This window comes from Leptinotarsa decemlineata, unplaced genomic scaffold (genome assembly GCF_025532065.1).
Source record: "Leptinotarsa decemlineata unplaced genomic scaffold, Ldec_3_MD MMD2_tig00026336_RagTag_RagTag, whole genome shotgun sequence".
Taxonomy (NCBI): domain Eukaryota; kingdom Metazoa; phylum Arthropoda; class Insecta; order Coleoptera; family Chrysomelidae; genus Leptinotarsa; species Leptinotarsa decemlineata.
In genome coordinates, this window is record NW_027412692.1 from 7,429,454 (window position 1) to 7,457,399 (window position 27,946).

General features: G+C 34.6%; 1 protein-coding gene across 1 annotated transcript in view; it reads left to right on the forward strand.

Moving 5' to 3' along the window:
• Nucleotides 1-27,946, forward strand: part of LOC111503121 (sprouty signaling antagonist) — a 169,179-nt gene that overhangs the window by 31,593 nt on the left and 109,640 nt on the right. Inside the window, exon 2 of the mRNA XM_023157347.2 lies at nucleotides 18,225-18,254. The gene's annotated coding sequence lies outside the window, so the exon portion shown is untranslated. The remainder of the gene's footprint in view (nucleotides 1-18,224; nucleotides 18,255-27,946) is intronic.

Genomic DNA, 27,946 nt, shown 5'->3' on the forward strand with positions numbered 1-27,946 from the left:
GGGTGATGACTGGACTAATTCCTTCGGGAGATGACTATTTATGAGTCATTCGAGTATTTTCACTTATCTCTGCTTTCCCTTTTCCCCTTCACCGGTTTAGTGGGAGATGACCGTTTGGCGGGAGTTGGCCATTTTTTGCTTTATTATGGGATTCCATATGTTGCGTATCGCTACGTTGTTGGACAACATGTATTCGGCTTCTTTGAATTTTCTCCTAAGCCAAGGTTCCCCCTGTGGGGGCCCCTCCCAGCTTGGGACCACTCGATGTTATGTTACCTCCTACTAAACCGGAGAAGCGGTAAAAGAAAAGCGGAGATGAGTGAAAGTACTCGAACGACCTATAAATAGTCATCTCTTGAAGGAATTAGTCCAGTCATTACCTGAAGATGGTTGTGGATACTAACAATCGAAACGTCGTCAAGTAACTTGGCTTGGAATCTCTCAATTTTTCATATTTTATTTTTTGTTCAATTGTTCTATTTTCACTTCAATATTATTTCATTTCAGATTTTTTGCTCAATATAAATGTTATTTTCAGCTATTCATTTTTAATTCTTCTTTTTTTATTAGCTCTTTCAGGGATTTCAAATCATTTTATATAATATCAGAGAATCGAGGTCCGAACTAATGAATTTCATAAATACTCGGTGTTGAAGTAAACCATTCATTTCCATATTTTTGAAGATTTCTGAGGATCGAATAGAAGTAGCTCGCAAAATTTGAACATTCACATTTTTGAACAGTCCACGTGAGTTGTCTTTTGGTAATGACTAACTTAATATGGCAGAACTTCAAGATTTGTTTAATGAAAAAGTCATGCCAGAAGACAGAACATATCATAGAAGAAGAAGAAAATATTTATTGAAATAGGTAATCCTAACACACAATATTATATAAAACATATTACTAACATAGAAATTGAAAATAATTATATAAAAAAACATGAAATGTAGATATAGTTCAAAATTGAAAATAAAAATTTTTAGTTTGAAAAATGACGACATATGCTATTAAAAATACATTGCAATATAGGTGCAGCTCCAATACAATGATAAAAAGCAGAAAACAACACACAAATACTATATTTTTTAATATTATCTTACCAAGTATTATTCTATCTAGCATTATAGATGGATTTCAATAACTGTTCATTAAAAATACTTAATGATGGACTAGATTTAATTTCATTTGGTAATTTATTGTATGCATCAAACCCTCTGAAAAATAAAGAATTCATGGCACTTCTCCTATTTCTTCTGCATAAATGCAAATTAGTATGATTTCTTGTGGCATATTTGTGCACTTCTGACTTTAAACTAACAAATTCAGAAAAATATGATGGTGATAAGTTATTCAGAATTTTATATATAAAAGTCATAGTTAAGTAATAGATCCGTAAAGAAACTGGTAGCCACCGCAAAGTTTGTAACATAATTCCGATTTCAGTGAATCTATTCACTTTTAGAACAATTCGCATACCACATATATAATCGAGATGATTGCCAAAAAGTAATAAACTATCTAACTGGAATCCAAGATATTTAATACATGGGGATTCACATGCGGATTTTTTTTTACGAAATCCAGATTGATTATTTATTAAAGATTTTTTTTTCCAACATGATCAAGTACCTGCTTATAAACAGTTCAAGAATTTTTTTTATTGGTGGTAATGTATTTATAGGTCTATATTCACTGGCCTTGATTGTATTGTTTACCTTTTGAATGGGAACTATAGTACTAACTTTTAAAGGATTTGGAATTTTACAAGGTTTAAAATTATATGTCTACATGTTTCAAAAATGACTGAGCATTTTTCAAATTTAAGATCTCATAAACATTGTTTTTGTTGTCTAAGGAGTTAACAATTAGACGTTATTCATTCATTGTTAATATATGAAACTTGGAAAAATTAGGATATAGATTATAATTATTGAATTTCCAATCTCAAACATTATCTATAATATCAACAATTTGCTGAATACTAGTAATGAAATAGTAGTTAAATTCGTGTACTATTTCAGTTTCATTATTAACAATATACATCTGGTTTGTTAAGTTAAATTCTATACAGCTCGGAAAGTTTTGGCAATTCATGTTTATAAGCTTTTTTAATGTTTTCCACATCAGTTGAGAGTTACTTTTATACATATCTACTCTATCAAAGAAGTATTGTTTTTTTTTTCTTTTTTAATAAATTTACTACTTCATTTCTATGGTTCTTAAATTCTTTCCATTTGACATTTCTATTCACCCCAATAGTTTTAATAAAATCCTTATATATCTGATCAGGTTTTTTCATTTTAATATGAATTTCGTTGTCAAACCATGGAATGTTACTTTTATACTGACAGACTTGAATTGGTGCAACTTTATCGATAACTGATTGACAGTTATTATAGTCTATTTCAAAAGAGTGTAGAGTAATAAATCATGAAGTGTCATAAAATTTGCCTGAATTTCGTTGTCGTCCATGGGCGTAGGCAAATCTTAGGATTATTAAACTTAATAATTAAAGTAAATTAAAAATTACAGACATAGATAATAATAAAAGGCCATTTTTGGGAAGTAATTTGGTCTAAAACTAAGTACCTACATGTATTTAGGTAAGTAAAATTTCTTAAAAAAAGATTAAGATTAATTTTAGTGGTTCTTGTAAACTTATTTAATATGCAATTTGGGTTCATATACTTGAGCATGATTTCTCAAAAAAGGGTTAACACTTAGTTCCGAGGTGCCATGTCATTATAATAATCCCTTTTTGACCCTGCCCACCAATCATGCAATACCTATTAAACCCAGGTAATTAAGAAAAAGGGTTTAAATATATTGTAATGGTGTCTTAAACATTCGAGTTATAATAGTAATTGTTACTACACCAATTAAACGTACAGTGATATTGTGATATAGAAATAGTGAAAAAGTTATAAAATGGGGACATTTACTCCAAAGAAAAGAAGTGTAAAAAATTATCCGCTATCTGTTTGCGAAAAAGTTATAATTTTAAATGTATATGATTGCATAAAACACGATCACCCTAGTTTGTCTGTGCAAGAAAGTGTTGAGCGATGTGCCCGAATGACTGGAATTGGACAGTCCACGATTTTTAAATTATTGCGAGAAAGAAAGATATCAGGCCAGGTAAGTCCATGCAAGAGAAAATCAGGAAGACCAATAAAAATCTTAGATGAAGACACCAAATGTGACATTCGAAGAAAAGTTCATTCGTTTTATTTTAAAAAGGAAATACCCACTCTTGAAAAAATATTTATCGAGATAAGCCAAGATAACGATATTCTTTTGATATCCAGAAAACTTTCATGGAAAACTTTAAAAAGGATGAATTTTGCCTGGGAAAAGCGCAATCGAAAGGCACTATTACTGGAAAGTGATGAAATTGTTTGCTGGAGACGAAAATATTTGACAACTATAAAGCAGTACCGCAGAGAGCAAAAGAAAATTTTTTATCTTGATGAGACGTGGATAAACGAAGGTTATATAGTCAAAAAAATGTGGCAAGATAAAAATATAACAAGTTCTCGCCAAGCTTTCATAGAAGGCCTTTCGACGGGTATTAAAGTGCCTTCGGGAAAAGGGAAGAGGCTTATAATTGCTCACATTGGAAGCGAAGACGGATTTTTAAAAGAAGGTTTGTTAAGCTTTGAGTCGTGCCGGACGGGAGATTATCATGAGGACATGAATTCGGATGTCTTCGAAGACTACTTCGGGGAAATGTTAAAATTTCTTTCAGCTGATTCGGTCGTGGTTATGGATAATGCAAGCTACCATTCAAGGCGCTTAGAGAAGGTACCAACTTCAGCTTGGAGAAAGCAAGAAATTATTAACTGGCTGTCAAAAAAAGGTATTCAGTTTGAGACGAATTCAGTAAAGAAGGAACTACTAGCCATAGTAAAACAACATAAATCTCGCTTCATGAAATATGCCGTCGAAGATGTAGCAGAAAAGTATAAAGTAATTGTGCTGCGCCTACCGCCATATCATTGCGAATTAAATCCTATAGAACTTATATGGGCACAAGTTAAAGGATATGTTGCAAGGCACAATACCACATTTAAAATGAAAGATGTCAAGGTATTGTTTGATCAAGCCATTATGGAAATCACATCAGAAAACTGGCAAAAAGCAATCCAGCATGTTTTAAAAGAGGAAGATAAAATGTGGGAACTGGACAACTTGGTCGATCAGGTGGTTGACCCTATAATTATAACACCAGGGGATGATGACAGTTCTTCGGATGAAGACTATACTGATGTAGAATAATTTAATTGAATTGTAAATATACTGTAGCGGGATAAGCAATCTGGACAGAGACCAGTGTATCAGTGACAGTGACACTTTTGCTTAGGTTAGGGTTTAGAATTAAGGGTAGTCTGAATAATTATTTTCTCGGAAGGTTCTCGAAAATTGTACCTAGTAATCTCTAGAACATTCAATTAGGGTATAAATAGAGTGTTGTTAAACGTTAAGGGAAGTTCACAGTTTTAGTATTGTTCAAGTGTCAAATTGTAATAACGTATCCAGTAAAGTTCTTGTCGTTTTTGTGAATAAATTGATTTAAAGTCCCCACAAGTGTTTCAATACGTAAAGTTCGTTCGTGTGTGTTTGTGAGTATTTCCCGATTTCGGTTCGTATATATTTTATTGTTACATTTTATATTTTTTTAATAACACTGTTCTGCTGTATTAAATTTTTATTTCCTTTAATATAATTTTTATGAATGCATATTCTTTTGGCAATTATCCCACTAGCGCGCCTCTGGTTCAGTATTTATCCGTCGATAACAATGGACAAATCCCTTAAAACAGGGTGATACCTACCTGCTCTTTATGAAACGACATAATTTTGCAATGCGGACTAGGGAAGTGACAGAATTTATTGACGGATCACCCTGTAGCGCTTTTGAATACTTAATGAGATTTTATTACTCTACACTCTTTTGAAATAGACTATAAGTAAATTGAAATATATGACACTAACATCTGTTGAATTCAAATCCCAATCACATGAAATTAAATCTAGTTTTATTTTATCCAAATTTCGCTCATTAAGGTTTCTATAATTTTTGATAGAAGTGCTTTCAGTTCGTTTGTTATTTTTGAGACAAATAGATATCAATGAATGGTCACTTATTTTAGGAGTAGGATGGACAAAACAGTTTGCACAATTATTATTAGTCAGTACATAATCAATTAGATTCTCACTGTTATTAGTAATTTTGGTAGGATCCAGTACTAGTTGATCAATTCTATATTGCAGAAACATAGATTTGATTTTTTTCACATAAAAACTGTTATTCAAGAAATCTAAATTAAAATCTCCTACAAGAATGCAACGCTTATCATTGAGAAAGATATCATCAAAGACATTTTCCAGGCTTTCTATGAATATAGAATCCGAGCTAGATGGAGAATGAAAAAGACAACCCACTAATCATTGACACAAACCAAAATTTACTCTTATGACCTTACACCAGTAATTGTCTTTTAAAATGTAAGTCTTCTTTGTTGAACACTGTATACCATCCTTCACATAAATCACAACATCCCCGATTTGCCGATTTGTAGAACCACATCGAATGTGACTATAACGATCCAATTTAATCTCTGAATCTTCAATTTCACTAGTTATTCTAGCCTCATCAACTAGAATTATTTTTGGAGAGTAATATAAAATGCTTATTTGAACTTGGTCAATTTTATGCAGCAAACTTTGGGCGTTCATGTATATGATATCAATAAAGAGGTGGATATAAGGGTCCTTTATCGGTTTTTTTGTTGCGAAATAATATTTTTGTTTACTATGGTTGGTTTATTGTTGATGAATTTTATTGTTTTTGAATCGTCTCCATTTCTTATGAACTCTTCAAGTTTGGCTTTAATACGTTTAAAATATTCTTGTTGAGCTTTGGTTTAGTCTCCGGATATTTTTATTCCTGGGATTTTTTTTATTTATTTTTTAAAACAAGTTTAGCGTCTTCTGAAGAGCTCAGAATAACTTTAAGTGACCTAATTTTTTGCTGCATTGAATTTTCCAAGCCTGCATAGTTCAATATTGTTTTTGTTAACATTATAATCCTCTAAAATGAATTCAACTGCCTGCTTATCTTTGGAGTTACGTTCATTTTGCGTGTTTTTCTGGGATTCATTAATATTCTAAATTATTATTAATAATAATAATAATAATGTCTTTATTTCCAATGAAAAATAAAATGCATGATATTCATCTTGTTACACAAAAATTCTAAGGGGGAGTTCACCCGAGGGTGCTCTACCACTCAACCCTTGCTATTTTAAATAAGCATATTATAACTTGAAAACTAACCTAACTAATCCTAAAACCTAAATTTTTATTTCACAATTTTTTGGCATTTGACATTTGTCATTTGTTGGGTCACCTGAATATTCACCACCAATAACCAAGTGGAAAAAAAAGAAAGTTGTATGAGAGATAACGAAAAATGACTACTTGTGAAACACAGATTATAGAAAAAAAAAGGGGGTATACGAAACGGAACTGCATCAGAATGTGTTATCTTGCAGGAAACTTTTAAGCTCTTTTTTGAATTTATATAAATTACTATGGTGTTTTAGCGAATCGGGAATAGAATTATAAAGATGAAAAATCGAATACAAAAAACTTCTTCGGAAAATTGCGGTCTTGTGTTGTGGACATGTGATTACATTTTTGTTTCTCAAATTTATGTTGTGTACATCTGTCCTGAATGTTATTTTACGATATAAATAAGGCGGATTTCTGTATAATATAATTTTATGAAATAAACATAATGAATGAAATTTGAACCTATCTTTCATGTTAAACCAGTTCAGTTCCGCAAGCTTGTGGGACACATGTTCATACTTCCTAATTCCATATATATAACGAATACAAGAGTTTTGAACACGTTGTACTCTGGACCAGGTATCGTAGTCAAGACTAGGTCCATAGACCGGAAAACAATAATTGAATTGTGCTAAAACTAGAGACTCGCATAACATTTTCTTTATAGGTACATTGAGGTACATTTTGTAAGGATATAGTAATCGTAGTGCACCATAGGCTCTCTGAATATTTCGATTGATATGTTCTCTAAATCTTAAAGACTCATCTAAAATTAAACCAAGATTTTTTGCATTACTTTCAAATCTAATTACTTCATTATTCAGATACAGTTTCAAGTTATTTTTAACTGATGCTACATGAGCATTGCTTCCAAATACTAGTGCTACTGATTTTTTTGGATTGAGCACAAGGGAATGCAGTTCGGCAACATTTGATATGGTTTCTAAGTCATTGTTCAACTTTCTAGCAGCGTTGTTCAAGTCATGAACTTCAAGAGGGAGGTATAGTTGTATGTCATCAGCATACATGTGTATTTTACAATGTTCAACATGTTTATGAAATTGGCTAGTATAAAGTGTGAAAAAAGTGGTCTCAGAACTGGGACCACTTGAATTTGAGACTCTATTTTGCCTATCCAGCATTTCAGATATCACTTCTTCCATGTCTGTCTTCATTATTTGCGAGTTTTTCTTCATTATTTGCCAGTTTTTTTACAAGTTCTTCCAGTTCTGATACTTCCTTGATTAGGGCTGGTACTTTATAAAAACCATCCTCACACTGTTCACAAAAAAATTTCAGTTTTCTCCTGGTTTTCAACTGCATACATTTTATTTCGGATACTGTTAAGTTTCCACATTTACTGCACAGTAATAGTTTACAACTATCACATGCATATAGGCATAAGTCTTTTTTGCCAACACCTGTTGAACTACAATTCAAAAAACAAAGCATTCCTATTTTAGAACCATAGTAACTCTATTCAGAACAATGATTTTCACTTTTCTTGCAATATTTTATGTGGAAATATGAGAGTCTTGTTTTCTAGATTCCGAAATCTGTCTACTTGATCTGTGAACTAAGAGGTGATCTAAAATTGTTGGATTTATAAATAGCCCCTCACCGGATATATTCGAAGTACGTTTTCGACAGCGTCACACATTCAAAACAAACTAAAAATACTGTTTTCCTTCGAACATTCCCTTGCCCGATAATTATTATCAGATTGTATATCTATCTATATAGGACGAGTCAGAAAATTTATATAGCTCACACTGTGACTCTAGGCACTGAAATTAAAATGCGATGATATGCTCAATAACCAAATTAATAAATATATGTTTTGATGGACTTCGATTATGACTAATCCATGAATAGTTTTCTTTGAATATATCATTAGAAAGGACTAACTTTCACTTACTAGTTCAATATATACTGACAGTATTATAATAATTTCCTTGATACATGGCCACAGATTATGTGCTTCCTGTACGGTATATTATTTCAAGTAAACGATATAGTGCAACCTACCTTCTAACAGCTTCCCTTTAATAATATAGCTAGGCAGCTAACTAATTTCGTTATTCAATAATCATTTCTGATAATTCCTCTTCCATATTCCCTGTTTCACTATCACTGTCGTCATTTAAATCAATAATGAATTTATTTCCTCCATTAATATGGAAGTGTCCAATTTCCAAATAGTCTTTTTCAAATAAAATTACTTTTTTAATCATTTTCTGCCAATCTTCTTCGGTAATATTAGATACATCTTCTTCAATTAGCTCTATTACCTTCTTATCAAATTTTAGAAAATTATTTTTATGCCTGATGCTTTGTTTCAATTCTCCCCAAATCAACTCTATGGGATTGAAAACACAAAAATAGGGGGGAAGTCTCAGTATGGTGTGTCCATACTTTTCAGCAATACTCTCAAATGTTTTTATCTGTAAAACTTCAAGTAGTTGGTTTTTGGTATAGTAATCTTCAAAATACAAAATGTTATCCATTAAAAAATGTTGTATCTTTCCTCGAATTTTTATTCGGTACTTTGATGAGCGTTGTCAAGAACTATTACACTATTCGCATCCAAATTTGGGATAAATGTGTTTTCAAACCATTCCTCGAAAATATTAGCTTCCATGCTCTTATGATAGTCAACATTGCAGTCCTCATTTTTTTTTCCATATAATTTCAAAGAATTCGGAACCCATCCTTTACTTCCTTCGCAATGCACAATAATTAGTTGCGATCATTTGTTTGCAGGCATGTTTGGCGTACACATTCTCGAACCATCAGTCCACCCTTTCGTAACTGTGTCGTGAGTATCATACCAAGTTTCGTCCAAATAGGAAATTTGCTGTTGTTCTTGTCTATATTTAGTTATTTGTTCTAAGTATTCGTTCCGTAATTCCACTATTCTTCTGCTTTCCATAACTGCTTGACGTTTGTTTATTATTTTAAGTCTAAATCCTAGTTTATTTATCCAATTCTGAAGAGTTTTGTCACAGCAGCTCACGTTATGGACGGAAGTATTCAATTGCTTCTTTATGGTTTCAGTTGTAGAAATCTCATGAACATCATGAACATCCAAAGGTTTTGGTAATCCTGTATCACATCGCGTCTTGCGTTCATAAGGTTTGTTTTTGACTATTTTACATACAGTTGAGAGAAGGATTTTGGTCAAATTTGATGTTGCTTGTAATAGTTTGTTTCAAACCTCGAAACCAAAGTTGAAAATGGTCTAATAAATCGAAAACAGTAGTAACAAATAATAAACTTGGTAAAAATTAGACAAAAGTTATTTTATTTATTCTATATGAGTAAAAAGAAAAAATCGTTGTTCCCTTGATGGTTCTTGGGGATGACGATCAGGAGTTGTAAGGTTTAATGCATTAAATCCTGGAATAAGCCCCAATATTTTGTTACTGATTGATAAATATAAATATCGAGAAAACGGATGAGACGTGTAGACGTTTATAGACAAACAATTTATTCAAAGACAACTCAAATTTTATCCAGAAAAACAAAAACATCTGTATCTGTAGAGTAGGGAGGGTGAGGGTAAGCCCACGCACTTAGGCCACATGTTACCCATTGTACATCCTCCCGAAGAGTTGTCCTCCTAGGTCATCGTCCATCCTGTCCTTTCCAGGAAGGTGGACAGGTCGCTGGAAGACATCTCCTTTATATCGGAGGTGTAGGCCAAGACTCGCCGAACACACACTCTCTTATTGACGATAACTCCGGGCACTCGCACAGGACATGCCTGACAGTATCATCTTCCTGTTCACACATCCTGCATAGTGGTGTGTCCACTAGCCCCATATTATGTATGTGTTTCCTTAGCTGACAGTGGCCAGTCAGAAATCCTACTGTAAGGCGTAGATTTTTCCTGGTCATCGCCAGATATTTCTTCGGCGCCAGCTTCCAAGGGTCGCCCAAGATGATCCTGGCAAGATTACATCCTTTGATTCCATCCCATCTCTTGAGCATGGGTGTAACATTTGACTAGTTCCGCAATTGTCGAAGTCTTCAGGCCGTGGGTGCCACTGGGTCCTAAAATTCTTAGTCCAGCCGCTTCCTTGGCTAAAGAGTCGGCAATGCGATTACCTTTATTCCTGTCGTGCCCTTCAACCCATCTCAGGATAATGTTATTATCTACCGAGGCTTTGGCTAAATCTTCTTGGCACTCTAGTACTAGCCCTGAGGTAACACGCTGTCTGTTCGAAGCTAATAGTGCTTGTCTGCTATCAGTGCAGATTGTTATGTTTTTGCCAGAAATTCCTTTACTGGTTATTTCTTTTGTGGCGATTGAGATACCAGCCAGTTCTCTTTGGACCACGCTGGTATTTCTTCCATAAACATTCAACAAGACATCTGTACATGGAACAAGATTGTTGAAACGGGAGTCATGAAAAACATAGAAAAAAGGATTTTAAACTCATGAAGCTAAAAACTAATTTCAAATCAACATTGAAGAGTCTTCACGTATTCTATCTGGTTCATCTTCCGATATGTTATTCGAACATAGAAATACGGCAGAATCTTTTTCTTCTCCAGCAACAATTCTATGGAGATTAAGAAAAAGAAAAACAGAAAAAAAAACAGTTTACGAAATGAATCATCAGAAAGAACAATTTTGAACAAGTATCAAGTGAAACCTCCTCTAATGACTTTGAATTCCTACCAAAAAAATGGGATCCAATAACGTGAAATCAGTAGGTTCTCCCTCTATGAGAATATTGCGAAGTTGGTGTTACCAAAGGTTGATATTTCTGTGCAGTTTGCGTCTATAATCTGGTCATTATGAATTCTTATGAATGCGAAGGATGTCTCTAGAATTAACAGTCGAGTCAGATAGCAGATACTTTGAATTTGTTTATTCGTATATGCGACATATTTTATCTGCTTCACTCGTAACATTTTTTTGTAAAATATCCCAATTATACCGTTTTCTGCTTCACGTAGGTGTTGACACCACATAGTAAACATTCCCAACACACTCCTATGTATAGTTACTTCAGTCTAAAATAGAAAGTGGAATTACATAAAGTAATGGTTCATTCATAAGACATTCATACCTATAGAGCTTTTCTATGATTATCTGTGGACGCCTCGTTTCGTTTTACACCCATGTGACATTTTACAGCCTGAGTTCGACATAGAAATATTGTAAATTGCAAAATTTCGAAACGATTGGGAACATGAATATACGTGGGCTGTTGAATGAGTTCTTGCAAAATGTGCAAGTGGTATATTCTAATTTCTTTTTAATTCTCGCTGTTTATTTTTTTATCTTATACCATCTGAAATGCTTTCTATGCGTCTAGTTTCAAAGTAATAATGTATTTTTTGAGTTTTCGGTTTAAACGGAAATTTTTATTCAGATATTCTTAAGAGTACCTTGAGGAAACTTGGCATATAGTGACTGATACTGATATACCTTGTTTGGGGATAGCTCTCAAAAGTCTCTAGAAGACTTTTGTCTATAGAGTAGTTATAGGAAAAACAGGTATAGTCGAAGTAAACGGTATTGTGCACACTCAAAGTTGTCGGCACTCTCAAAGGCCAAAAAACCAATACATAGAAATGAACCGGCTACGAAATTGTCCATGTGGACTGAAGGATTGGCGGTTCGTATTGAATAATTTTTACTAACCGAGTTTTATGACTGGCTGAAGAGTTATAAAATTAAATTTGAAGTCATGTTACGGTGACGAATAGAAATCGGGAATGTGGGGACGGTTACATCCGTCATGTTCAGTTCAGGAACTGATCGTGATTTGAGTGATGAAATTTGATATTGGTACAGTTATACTTACTTGAAATTTTTGTTATCTGTTCAAACTGTGGCGTCTTTGGACAAGTACCAATAGTAATAACGAGCGTGATAACAACGCAGACTTTTTCCAGTGTAGTGATTCCAATGGCGATGGTGAACAATGATAAAATTAGATACCAGTGAATAAGATTCGGATGCATTTGAATATTGAAACACAGAGAGTATGTTTCAATGTATATAAGAATCTACATCTCAAGTTTGGTTTCGAGGGAAACAAACTATTACAAGCAACATAAGATTTGACCGAAATTCCTTTCTCAACTTTACGTAAATTAGTCAAAAACAAACCTTATGAACGCAAGACGCGATGTTATACTCGTACAGGATTACCAAAACTTTTAGATGTTCGTCTAATAAAATCATTGAAAAAAAAAACGATATACGACTGTCACAAAAGCAATGAGATTACTATAACTGAAATCATAAGGGATTGTTAATCCCTTCGTGTCTGTGTCAACTTCTTCCAGAAACCTGTGTACGTATTTATATTTTATGTCGAAATTATTCACTTCACCCTTCAACTCGGAAAGCCGCCCTAAATAGTCCAGAAGATGAAACAATAAAGTTTCGAAACGTCGACAATTTAGAAATTGGATTTCTTCAACATTTTGACCGAATTCCCGCCAACTTGACAATCAAAATCATAAGGAAGAAATTCAATACTTCCGGTCATAACGTGAGCTGCTGTGATAAAACTCTTAAGAATTGGATAAAGAAACTAGGATTTAGATTTATATTAATAAACAAACGTCAAGCAGTTATGGAAAACAGAAAAATAGTGTAATTGCGTAACAAATACTTGAAACAAATAACTGAATATAGATAAGAACAACGGCAAATTTTCTATTTGGACGAAACTTGGTATGACACTCACGACACAGTTACGAAAGGGTGGACTGATGGTTCAAGAATGTGTACTCCTAACATGCCTGCAAACAAAGGCTCGCGACTAATCAATCACAGGATGCAATCTTGTGCATTGCGGAGGAAGTGAAGGATGGGTTTTGAATTTTTTGAAATTATGTGGAAAAAACTTGAGGACTGCAATGTTGACTATCATAAGAACATGGAAGCTAATGTTTTCGAGGAATTATTTGAAAACACATTGATCCCAAATTTGGATGCGAATAGTGTAATAGTTCTTGACAACGCTACCATTGTCGACAACTCATCAAAGTACCGAATAAAAATTCGAAGAAAGATGAAAAACAAAAGTTTGTTAAAAATGAAAAATTCGTGGATACAACACTCCAAACAGGGGTGCAAACCGCGGACACGTGTTTCTGGCTATTGGCCTCATCAGCGCGGTGCAGCCAAGTGTGAAGATGGACAACACTTGTTTGCCGAAAGCAGAAAACAACACAAACGCACGGAGTCAACAACAGGAGCCAACCGCACATTTGTGGTTCCAGTTAGAAGACCTAGAATTCCCAGGCTACATCTGACACGACCACGTAGGCAGCTATAGCTACCTGCGTGACTTTCGGGTCCAGGATATGAATACAAATAGAGATTTTTATCGAGTGTGCATGATATAAATCAAAAATGAAAAATTCGTAGATACAACACTTCGAACAGGGGGGCAAACCGCAGACACGTATTTCTGGCTATTGGCCTCATCAGCGCGGTGCAGCCAAGTGTGAAGATAGGCAACACTTGTTTGCCGAAAGCAGGAAACAACACAAACGCACGGAGTCAACAACAGGAGCCAACCGCACATTTGTGGTTCCAGTTTAAGACCTAGAATTCCCAGGCTACATCTGACACGACCTCGTAGGCAGCTATAGCTACCTGCGTGACTTTCGGGTCCAGGATATGAATACAAATAGAGATTTTATCGAGTGTGCATGATATAAATCAAAAATGAAAAATTCGTAGATACAACACTTCAAACAGGGGGGCAAACCGCAGACACGTGTTTCTGGCTATTGGCCTCATCAGCGCGGTGCAGCCAAGTGTGAAGATGGGTAACACTTGTTTGCAGAAAGCAGGAAACAACACAAACGCACGGAGTCAACAACAGGAGTCAACCGCACATTTGTGGTTCCAGTTAGAAGACCTAGAATTCCCAGGCTTGTTGTTTCCTGCTTTCGACAAAAAAGTGTTGCGTATCTTCACACTTGGCTGCACCGCGCTAATGAGGCCAATAGCCAGAAGCACGTGTCCGGGGTTCGCCCCCCTGTTTGGAGTGTTGTATCCACGAATTTTTCATTTTTGATTTATATCATGCCCACTCGATAAAATCTCTATTTGTATATATATATATATATATATATATATATATATATATATATATATATATATATATATATATACAGACAGTACTACCAACTGTCGAAAGCGCTCGCAGATAATTAATAGAAGATATAAAGCTTCAAATCCTTTTTGTAGAATTTAATATTGAAATACTCAAAATAAAGGAAAATTAATTGCATCAATCAAATATATATATATATATATATATATATATATATATATATATATATATATATATCGTTGCTGACTAGTTAGGAATGGAACCAACAAATAATGGGGCTTAGCAGCAAATGAAAGAGTACTCTTTAAAGTTTGTCCAAGCTTTCGGAAATTTAATAAATTGTTTCCATCATCAGGGATGCTCCAATTTGAGGGTGTAAATAATAATAATATATAATTATGAATGATTAGACTTACAACTTTTTGAGGATGTTTCATAACCATCGTATGAAACATCCTTACATAATCAGAAATGATTATTGAATAACGAAATTAGTTAGCTCCCTAACTATTTCATTAAAGGGGAACTGCTGGAAGGTAGGGTGCACTATATCGTTTACTTGAACTATTATACACTTTTGACATACATACAAATCAACCTTATTTATGTATTACAGTTTTTTATTCTTGAAAATATACAATTATACGAGTATTTCATCATTTCTATGATTTATGGCACATAGATTAATTGGAATGTACACTCTTGAACAGTCGATTCCGAAGACAGAAAAGCCAGCAAAGTTCTGCCCGAATAGGACAGACACACCGGGTGCTTTATAAGATCAGTTAAATTTATTATGCAAACATGTAGTTGCATATAATAAAAAAAATCATCCCGTTATTGGGATCGTCTCGCATTCACGGCCTCCTATTCATCCTCGAGCGTCTATTACACGGTGAATGAGATCAAAATATGATATAAAACTCTCCTTAATGTCTAGTTGACATTCGTAAAGGCTTGCTTTTGAATATCAAGTACTGCTTTGTACGTATACATATGGTTTTGCATTCACACAAGCACACATGTGTTGTCTTTTCGTTTATTTTTTTTCTCGCAAACATTTTACATGTTTGCTCTCCGCTCCTCACAGATCAGGCTTCCTTTTAACTTCGCTCTTGTGTATGTAATGCTGAATATGTTTGATTGCAGTGGCGGGACGGACGGATTGGCAAAGGCTTGCAAGAATAGAGTACTAAAAAATACATCCAATAAAAACGTATCAATGCAGAGTTCTCACGGTTGAAGATAAGAAAAAAATTGATCGTATTCATTTTCAACTTCTTTCACTTCCTTGATTCCGACATAAACTTCTCTGAGCCCAAAGACTCCACTTTGTAATTGCTGGAATTTTTGTGTCATTTCTTTAGACATTGGAAATGTTCCTCCAGTCGCCGGACTAAAGGAGTGTGTTGTTGAAAATGTTACAGAATTCTCCGTTCTTCATTTTTATTTCCCGTCTCCCAATTCGTTCATTCACTTTTTCTTGTTTTCCAATTTTAACATTTTTATATCTACTCCATTTTTTGCTTTTTATGTGGTCACTCTCATTATATTTCCGAATACAGTCCTTTCTTTTTAGTTTCATTATAATAACATTTATATTTTGTATATAGGAATATTTCCTGTGTATATTTGTCAGTATCAAGATATTCTTCTATTAGTATATAATGCATGAATACTTTATTTTGAAGTGAAATTGACAGATGAAACTTTCAAGATGGCGACTAGGCGCCATCTGGGAAAAAAATTAAATGGAAGGGGGGGGGTCTTATGACTCATCATTTTGAAGCTCCTGACGAATACTTCACAACCTTAGAATATGAAGTCAATATCTTCACTTACTATAAAATTGCTGAACATTAAATAATTTCCTGAAGATAAGCACATTATTATTTCCAGAAATATTACTTTTTATCTACCATATAGCAATTCCAACAACCCGATAAGGTTTGTTAAATTATTTTTTGTTTATAAAAACGTCAAAAAATGTCAATACGACAATGAACATCATTATTCAGTTAGAATATTCTCATTTAGTTTTCGGTTTTACTAGCAGAAAGGTACCACGTCAACAATCTCTAAAATGGTCAATTCTCGTCCATTGGAACAAATAATTGAAGCGGTTTTTATTTACGGTACGACGCGTAACTTTCACGAGACCGAAAAGATTTTCAACTAACGTTTTCCGAATCGTCCTATCTGTAGAAAATATTTGAGGAAACTTGTATCCAAATGTACAACTACCGGTAGTGTAGTTCCCAGGTCATCCGTCCATTCCGGAAGAATAGCAAGGTCAAATAATTGGTGAGATGGTAGTAAATCCTGAACAGTCTACTTATTCCGTCGTGAATGTTTGTAAGGTGTCTCCTTCTATTGTGTGGAGACTTTTGAAGAGGAATAGGTATCATCCATACAAAATTAAAATGGTACACTAATTTAACTGAAGATGACTCTAATCGAAGAACAAAATTCTACGAAATCATGACGGAAACCATTGCAAGGCATCCTACCTATCTCCACAATATTTGTTTTTGTGACGAATGTACATTTTTTCAAACGGCAATGTTCACAGACAAAATTGCCGTTATTGCCTCACCTTTTCCGGGAAACATATATCTAATATCCAGAAAAAATAACCATTTGGGCAGGAATATTGGGAAACCATATTGTAGGATCTCTATTTACTGATCAAAATTTAACAGGGAAACTGAATTTGAATATGCTGGAAACTACTGTTGAGCCTCTCATCACTGAAATTGTCGAAGCTAATCATAATGAATTCGATATGGATATTGTATTCCAACAAGATGGAGCAACACAACATTAATCCAGACAAGTAAGAAACTTTGGATACTTCTTTTCCCGGTCGTTGGATTGGCCGTCAAAATCCTACAGAATGGCCAGCCTGCTTGCCAGATTTGACACCTTTGGTGTCTATAATTCTTCGAAATATTCTTAAATGAACGAACAATGATATTCGTTTCCATAGTGACGTCACGTCGCTCTACTTTGTACCAATGACAGTCAATATAATTTTTACCATCTCTACTAGTATAAAACAAAGTCGCTTCCCGCTGTCTATCCCTATATATACTTTGATCTTTAAATCTACGCAACGGATTATGATGAGGTTTTTTTAATAGATACAAGAATAGAAGAGTAAGGTTTATATTTAATAACATACGTAAAGAAAACTGATAATTTTAGAGGTTTCAAATGTGAATCCAACGAGATAGATAAAAAATGAACTACAGTTCTAAACACCTTAAAGAGGTCTACAAAAAAGTCCGCGATGGTATATGTCTATATGTCTATCAATACAACATTAATCCTTATCCAATTAAGTTCCTTAAATACATTGTGCATTCAATATAGATCAATATGGCCCTTTACAGCATGTAATTTAAATGAATATTTTCGAAGATATTACAGATTTATATGTTTATATGTGTATTTAGTATCAGCAGGGCACCCGTGCGGAGCCTAGGCGGCTCGCTAGTTATCAATAAGGAAAAATCAGGAGAAGAAAAGCACTTGCTTCGTATTTGTAATTAACCAGCTATTGTTTCCTCACCAACGACAGCCCTCAGAAGTCTAATGCCAACTTGGGATTAACGAGGTCTTATTTTTCACCTTGCCATTCCTAGCTCGGTGAAAGTTACAGTTATTCTCATCAATACGTATTATACATATTGATATCATATTGTAAACTACTTGAAATCATTTACTTTAACATAGGCATTAATTGATATTTCTTTTTTTCAGGTGTGGGAGTGTCTAGGAGTTCAAAATTCAGTAAGTATCTAATAACCTTTTTAAAAACACTTCCGTGCGAGATTCTTGACCAGAATCAATTAGAAGTATTTCGAATATCAAAAAGATTTGAAATCTAAAAATTCAGAAGAAGAAATGATGTATAATGATACATTTGAAAAGGTAGAACTAGAACCTTATAGAATTTTCAGCTTCATCTTTACATCCGGTTTATTTCTAATACAATTGAGATTTCTGATACTCTTCATCTTCATCTACTGAAATAATTTATTTTTTTGTAGCAAATTCAATATTAAGTTGTTTCAAAAGTTTTGTCCATTATTATGAGTCTACTTTAAACTATAATATCTCAGTGAATACTTATTCAATTTAATTGAAATAAGCACCATTTGAATCAGTGCACTATTGTCAACGTAACACAAATCGATTAGTTGAGTCCGGGTACTCGGGATTCGATGAAGTCGACGAAAGCGGTTTTTGCTAATTGGCGAAGGTTCTACCGCTGAGAAAGTGATCGAAGTGCTTGGAAGGATGGTGATCGATTTCCTCACAATAGGACTCTGATGTGATGGTTTGGCACGGTTGTGGAAAGTTATAGAGGATCACACCGGCCGCTACAGTAACCATGATCTTTTTTTGATGAGTTTTCGCTTTTGGAAAGTGCCTGGGTGGCTCATCTGTGTCTAAACACTGCCATGAAGGTTTCTTGTTTCTTCTTTGGTGGGTTTTCGCCTTTGAGAAGTGCTTGGATGGTTCAACTGTGTCCAACCAATGTCCTGAACGTATCTTGTCTCTTTTTTGGTGGGTTGTCGCCTCTGAAAAGTGCCTGGGTGGTTCATCTGTTTCCAACCACCGTCCTGAACGTCTCTTGTCGTAGAGGATCCATTTTTCACTGGTGAGGAACCGATTCAAAAAAGGATCGTTGTGGTTACGCAAAAGCAAACTACCAAGGACATGGAAAGGTTCCTATTTGGTGATCAAGAACATAAACGACTTGGTCTGCCGCCTCTAGTCAACCAAATAGCAAGCCACTGACTGGCTCTCTACAATGGTAATGGTTCACCTAGATGATTTTCTCAGAATCAAACAGATCAGACACACGGAATGGAAGAATTTGAAGATGGTAGGGTAATGCTACGCCCATGATGAGTGAGTATACGAGCCGCCACTGGCAAAAGTTTGATAACTCAGCATGATATCACATTAGAACACTCATGGGCAACCTATTGGTTCTGATGAGCAAACGTGAAAATACTGAAATACAATAGTGAACTGTAGAGACAGTTTGTAGTTTGCATATTAGTTCAGAACGTGGATAATTTTGGACAAGCCAGGTGCGAGAAAAACAAACCGGTGGTATTTAAGATAATTATAAATTGTAGTTGAACAATATGTTTGTAATTCTGAATCAATTATTATTCAATGTAACTTAGAACCGAGCTTTTTTTCAATAAAATACGTCACCGGGACATAAACTATAGTTTTTGGGGTCGTGGATGAATTGTGAAGGGTATGAAAATTTTATTGAGATTTTCTTCGAGATAAAGACATTAACTAGAATGTTTTTCAGTTACTTTCTTGTATAATTAATTATTCCTTATAAAAATTTTTCGTTCACTATCGGGCACTGTAAATCCAAAACGTTAAGTCTCGATCGAAGTTTTCATCGCCACTTCATTGCATTCACCTTTTTTTTTATAAATGTATTCTCATTCCTCAGCTGAATTCTGAATGATCTAAAAATAACACTCGAAGCGATATATGCGGTTTTGAGAAGGCGAAATAGTTATTTTCAACTACCTACACACTTTGTGGACACAAAATATAAATTTGTTCTATTGATAGTCCAGCAAAATTACACGTATTCTCACAACAATAATATTTAGATAAGAGAAAATAACACTGAATGTTCTCTATTTCGTAATAATTGATTGATGGAACCAAGATTCGTACGATAGGTTGAAATTGTTTTCAGTGAAGGTCAACTTATTTGCGGTTTCTGCATTAAGTATTTGATAAAAATCATTACATCGGAAAAGATAATGTCTTGTGAAATTGGTGAGAAAATAGTGTTCCTTGAATGGAAAGTAATTTTTGACGAGTAGAACAATATATTTTTTCTATGAACATGTTATAACCAATTCCATTGCCTCATACAGGAAAAATGCCTGCACAGTTAACTTCATCTATGATTCAAACAAATCATTAAATTTTTGCTTTTCTAGTTCTGAGTACGTTGCTTATACTAAATGATTGAGTTCATAGGAAAAGGACATCCTCTCTATTGAAAAATCTGTAGAGGAAGCGGAGAAACTGAAAATTAAATTACTGCTGGTAGCACTTCCATGTGCTTTCATAGTTATTCGACAGAAAACAAGCTTTCTCACATTTTGATTAGTAGTGGTAATATTTACAAAAACTTCTTCTGTACTACATTTCACTTGAAATAAGTTTCATTCATCAAAAATATCAAATCTTCCGTTTGATGTAGCTACTTTGTCAAAAATTATTACATAAATTGCTTGTTAGTAGCTCTTAGTTCTGTCGAGCACTTGGATCTCTTTAAACGCGATAACTTGGATTCACACTTGGACTGTATGCTCCAGGTTGAAATTTCTCTGTAGTTCATTGTAGTTCTCTTCGTGGTTTCAGTATAAACCGATCCAATATAAGCGATCTGCTTTATAACTTTAGACTCTTTCAGATGGTTTTTATTGGCCCGAATACCAATTCAACATTGTGTTTCTACAGAATTGTCCCAAATATTGTTGTAATACAGTTTCATTGTATTTAAAAAAATCTCTATAAAATATGTTTTTCCGTTAACCAGCTGTCGCACCCTTACGAACGACAACCCTCAGAAGTCAAAACTTGTGCGAGCTAAGGATACCCCAGGTCTTACCATTTAACGTGTGATTCCTGACACGGGTTGCACGATAGCAAGTGAAAATGGATCGTTCAGACTAAGGCTTCAATCACCGACCAACACGGCAGTCAATTCGAGTGAGTGAACAAAGCACCCGCGTCGAACCGCCTGGCTACCGATCGACCGAATTTCAGAAATATACATTTGCAATACCTCAATACCAACGAAAATTGAAAAAATATATTGAAACTATTATACAAGGTGAGGCAAAAGTACATATTTAATTAATTTGATGATATTAAATTGAAAAAAAAGTAAGATGTTTGTCAGGAATTTCTTCAGTATGTTCAAGAAAGTTGTAAATACCACTGAGCCACTTTTCCAAAGAGTTTTTCCATCCATTTCCCCGTTGCAATCTGTGGCTTTTTTAGATACAAAAGCCCACAGAGGCTCCCTTACAAATCACTTCTAATGTGGCAATCTATCAGCCTTTGTAAATACCACTGAGTGCGGTACATTGTCTTTGAACAGTTTTGAAGTTTCTATGGCATGTACGAAAGTACGAAAATAGCATGTTTTAGTCTTCGAAATGAAAGAAATACAAATATTCATATTGGGTAAAGATTATTTCGTTTGTATTTTGCCAGTCTAGTTCGCCAGAAGACGTGTCACTATTATGCACATCTGTTATAAATTGTTCAATGTGTTGCTTTATGATATTATATCAGCCCAAATTAACTCAAAGGGATTAACTTCGCAGTGATATGGTGATTGAACAATTTCATTTCGAGCTATATATCTTTCATCAATAATATTCATCAGTATCAAATGTTTTGTGCTCATTAACTATTGCTAATAGTTTCAAGTAATGTTTCATCATCTAGAACGCAGCTACTCTTGAATATCAGATTTGCTTGATGCTGAAGTTGGAATTTTTTCCAGTTTCCTAGAATGATACGGGACATTTTCTAATACAACAATACAGCTATTATTAAGTTTCGGAAAAATATACAGCAGAGTCATTTTGTGAGGAAATTGACGAAAAGTAACGAAAATTGAGTCAGCAGCAGACGGCACTGGTCGACAAAAGAGGCCCGATCCTGCTCCACGGCAACGCCCGTCCGCACGTTTCATAAATCACTCTCCGAGAATTAAACGAATTGAGAGTCTGAATGATGTAATACGATTATCTTTTGGGCGTTTTGAACCTGTTGAAAGTACATCAAAAAATGATCGTCTTGAGAAAATGACAGAATGATCAACCCAAATTTTTGATATGTATATTCGGCATTTCCCCAAGTGTCATCTACAAAATAAATCTCTCCATTTTCATTCCTGTACGATATTTTTTTAACACTATAATATCCATAGCACTATTTCATCCCTGTTTAAAAGCAGCTAACCCTTCCTCGTTTTTCTTTTTTTTCATTATTTATTTATTTACATTCGCATCGACTTCTAGGGTCATTAGCGACTTGTAGATATATTACATGTTTATGAAAAAAAAAGAGTATGTAACAAATTGGTATTTCTATGGAAAGCTAATTAGATTATCAATATCAGCTAGTATGTCCTTTATTGATGGTGGGAAGTCATAATTTTATCTTTCGTTGTGATATAGCACGCACTCGGTGAGAATATGTTTCACACTTTGAAGACTATCACACACTTCACATACTGGGGGTTCTTTTTCAGATAGTAGATAGGTACCCATGGGTGGGACGAGTGTAGCTTAGACGAAGACGAGATAAAATGACCTGGGCTGTTCTTTCATGTGGGTGTTTTTCCAAGGAGATACCGACTGTTTCAAATGTCTGAAGGGACCCACATAAACTGGAGGAAAATATATTTTTGATGTAGTGAGAGGAGATACTGTTTCATGAGAAGCAAGATAGGATGATTGGTGTATAGTTGTGTAATTGCTTTGAGAGCGTTCAGCGAATCTGTGGCAATCATGCTTGATTGTGTATGTACTTCAATGCTCTCCAAATAGCGTATGATTCAGCTGTGAGTATTGTGTTTTCTTTCGATTATTCATTGGAACAGCTGAAATCAGAGCTGAAGAAAGCTGCCTCTACTCCATCTTCCGTTTTAGATGCATCAGTGTATAATGGAAAGGAGTCTTCGTATTGCTACAGAAGTTGATTGTTATATTGATCATTGTGGGATTTGTATTATTTTTGTCAAATTGTAGCAGTCCATATTCAATGTTGACTCGAGGGATTATCCAGGGGAATTGAGAAAGTACTTGGTTGTTTGAGTTGGAGACTCGAAAGATACTGGTTATATCTTTGGTAAAAAGAAGGGTCTATTTTAATTTTTTCTGAAAAATGGATTTGAAACGCTGTGCTATTACATTGTGGTGAACCGGATTTTCTGGATTGGATATGATGGATGCTGCGTAGGTGGGGACAATAAGCTTCCTTCTCTTGGCTAATGATGGTTCACCTGCATCACAGTATAAGATATCCGTTGGACTTGTGTAAAACGCTCCGAGGATAGTTCTGATGGCGTTGTTGTGGATGATATCCAGTTGTTTTAATGTGCACTTTTTGGCAGAGATATATAATATTGCCCTATAGTCCAATTTATACCTGATCAGTGATCTATAGATCAATATCAACATTGATGGGTCCGAATCACAACTGTCTTCAAGAGGTTGAGTCCGTTCTGACAAGCTATTTTTAAATATTGGATGTGGAGTTTCCAGTTCAACTTTTGATCAAATATCAGTCCTAAAATTTTGACGTACTCAACGTATCCAATATTCTGTTCATAGATCTGTAGTTTGGGAGGGGTTCTTTTGGCTCTTTTGGAGAAATGAATACATTTGATTTTTTTTTGAGATATTTTCAATCCAGTTGAAGAAGACCATTTCTATAAATTGTTGAATTTCTGTAAGTGGTTCTGAATGGTGACGACATTCTTTCTTCTAGCAATAGTACAAGATCGTCAGTATACAGTCTCGCTTTTAGGTCTTCCCCGTTTTTGATTTTTAAAGTTCAATGTTTTTAATAATCTATACAATGTAGTGCGTTTGAAACCTGACAAGTCCAGAGCGTCAATTTATGTCTTTAATTGCCTTGTCCAGAGTAGGGAGTTTGTATCTGAAGAAATATTGATGCACTATTCTTCTGACTGGTTTGTCTCCGATAATGTATGGTTAGTGGTATATTCTCTGATAATTTTGTAGACGCTACGACCAAATACTCATGGTTTAATTTTCCACTCTGTTTATAATTTCATCTTTAAGTAATATTGGATTGTCTAGAGTCTCATGCCTATTTATACTCTTTTGAAATGATTTCCTTGGGTTTTATGTCGAAATGAGACGTTTTCGACCTCTGCCTAGCAGGAGACAAACAAATGTCTGTAGACCCATCATTTGTATTCGTGCTAGACATGTTTCCCAAGTGTCTTGGATATATTATCCAATATACCACTCATTGAAAAAGTATCTAGCCACTAGCGCATAATATGGTCCTCTTCTGATGTGAAAAATATTAGAGACTATATGGAAATGTTACATTTAGATATGGAACTCGAAAAGTTTGTAACATATCCAAATGAATTTCATCTCTGATAAATGGTTTTAGCCTAATACATAATTACATGTCTACCTATTCACGGTACCGTTTATACAAAAAGTTGAATAATCGGAAAGTAATACATAATTTCGAAAGTGATTATTTGATTACAAATTTCTTTATGTAATTTCACGAAACCTTATGCTTCTTAATTATGATTAACTTTTTAAATCAATCGTTATTGAAGACTTATGCAATTTTCAAGCGAGTACCATGTACCCTAAATGCATTTCATAATTTTTGAGGCATTTAAAAAACTACCATTGGTTACTTTTTATTCATTATATTTCAGTAACTATATCGGTTCTAATATTCTCGACGGAAGAGTTTACCATAGGAAAAAATACTGATTTCAATATAGAACCACTGCAACGTTCAACCTGATGTATCTACCATGGAAAACCATAGAATTTGTTCGTACTATTCAATGAAACAACACGTGGAAGAGGTATATATCAGATTATAGTAGGTAGTTTTTGATTGGCTTCGTAGGATGTAGGTAAACATGATGTAATACTCATTCAGCGAATATTTGTGAATTTGAGAAAATAAAAAGAAACCGGTTAAGACCAACTGTTGCCGATCCGGTTACGTAAATTTCAAAATTAGCGAGTGGGGTGCTCGTAGGAATCCAAATAAAAAATATTGAGGTTTATGTACCTTCAACTGGGATTCATCTCCAAGCTGTCCATACCAGATGAAATATTTCCTTATTCAAAGTACTGCTGAAAAATTATGTGGCAGGTATAAAGGGAATATGAATTGGTATCGTGAATTAGTTATGGGCTGGAAATAAATCCAGAACATATTAAAAAATACTTTGTCTTCACAGTTGCACCTAAAACTTGCACATATGCTTAATTATGTAATAGGACACAAATATATGAAGGGTGGCTTCTTCTTTACTTGAAAATACAAGAAAGAAGACCAGCAACAACAAGTACCTTCTAATTTTCTTATTTTGCTTACAGACTATGTCTTATATTCTGAAACAGTGTTTAATTGTGCACATTGCCTTGATCGAAAAGTTTCACAGACGTAATCACCAGGAGACGAACAATTTCCATATAATGTTCTCTTTAGAAAAACTTCATTGGTATATAAAGAGGTAGTTTTACTTTCTCATTAGTCAGTGGGCTATGCTTGAAGACTGGCAGTCAACAAATCTAAAATGATGGTCACTCATCAGTGCAAGATAGTGACCATCATCGACCTAAAGTCAATGATATTCCATAATTGAAAATCGGAATTCTTTCAGAGTATTTCATTCCTCTTCCTAAGTTGGAGCGAAACAACAAAATGTTACTCCATCTAGTGGAAGAGGTACTAACCAACTACATATCCGTAATTTGCCCGATTCCTCTGAATAAGGAACAAAAACTTTCTTATTAGTCAGTGGGTTATGCTTGAAGACTGGCAGTCAACAAATCTAAAGAAATGAACTTTAAATGTTCACTGACTAATAAGAAAGTTTGTCTTCCTTATTCAGAGGAATCGGGCAAATTACGGATATGCAGTTGTTTAGTACCTCTTCCACTAGATGGAGTAACATTTTGTTGTTCCGCTCCAACTTAGGAAGAGGAATGATATACTCTGAAAGAATTCCGATTTTCAATCGTGCCCAAGCCAGAGAACAACTTCAACAAGTTGGCGTTCTACGCGGACGACACGGCCCTGCAGGCGAGATCCACGAGCCAAGTACATGTCACAAGGTACTTGCAACAACAGGCGAACTAGCTGGGGGGGAAGCTTCTACTTCAGGGCATTCAACCCGGGAGGGGGCATGGGGGGATTTTCAATTATGGAATATCATTGACTTTAGGTCGATGATGGTCACTATCTTGCAATGATGAGTGGCTAATGAGACCTAAACCGGTCTGCAAGTGTGCCGGTTCCAAAATTGAAGGTCGACTCTTTCAGTTATATTGCCAATTACATAAGCAGGAAATTTTCTGTGAAGATTCCTGCACTGACGCCTGTCGGATATAATCCAACGCCCTTCGTGGTATTAGCCAGGGGAGTACTTGTTTTATGATAGGCGTCAGTCCATTTAACCTACTGTGTAGGTATATTAGAGACTGGCTTGAACGTTTGAAGTTAATTTCTTCAGAGGTAGTTTTAGTTTACATAATACTCAGAAAACCAAAATACATCGGATATTATTATCAAACATGTACTAACTTCTGGCGGTATTAAAATTTCTATTGTGCAATTGATAATGAAGAATTTCAATTCAAGGCAAACTTAATGGATTACACTGTAGACGAAATCACGAAAAAGATTCGCTAAAACAGATCATTTTGTGAGATGCGTTAGTACTTGCACTGATGGTTGTTATTATCATTCAATCTGCACCACAAAATATCTCCCGGGCAAAAAAAATCTCCTGTGGTTTGTGACTGATACCCCTTTGCGTGACTTTTCGAAATTGAAATTCCTTCGAAGGGTTTCCTTGTTGCTAACGGCGAGAAATCCAATCCGAAACATTACTGGAAGCCCGCTTGGATCCAAGGCAAGCCCACTCGAATATCACCCATAAACGTCGACCTATAAAAATAAATATTTTTCGGTGCATCAGAACACACAGATACGAGATTAAAGTTTTAATAATGTGCTAGAAGTTGTTTATAATCGGACAGGAAGTTACGTAGAGATTATTTTTAACATGCCTTAGAAGGACGCCATGAATATTATATACATCTAATAATTATTCGAGCATTTGATAAATAACTATGAATCCATGTACTGGGATGGAATTCGTAATAGCCTTTTTGTGTTTTGTTTCTTCTAGAAGAAACGGTTCTCAGAAAAGGCGTTTCCTGACTTCGACCTTGATACAGATGATTGTTGATGATTTGTTGGTGTTTATGAGTTCTATATTTCAACTGTTTTTTTGGTTATCATTTTAAGAAACGTTGGATTCTCGTCTTCTAGTTCTCATCTTTTCTTAAAAGAGAAAACAAGTCAAGATTTTTGAATAACTGTATTCCGTCTGAAAAGTATTCAAAAAATATAAAATCATATGGATTCATAACAAGCAGTTCAGAAATTATCCACAAAAAGTAAAAAATTTGATCTATTCAATCGTTCCCATTTTCAGTGAAAATCAGTATCAAGATTCTGATTTGTTATCAAAAATCAAAAAATCTTTATTTCCGTAGACCTAGGGAAGGCATGGAAAAAGTCACATTACTCAGTACAATTACAATGAGGTCACAATCATAAAAAAACATAATTATAAGATATACTATATAACATTT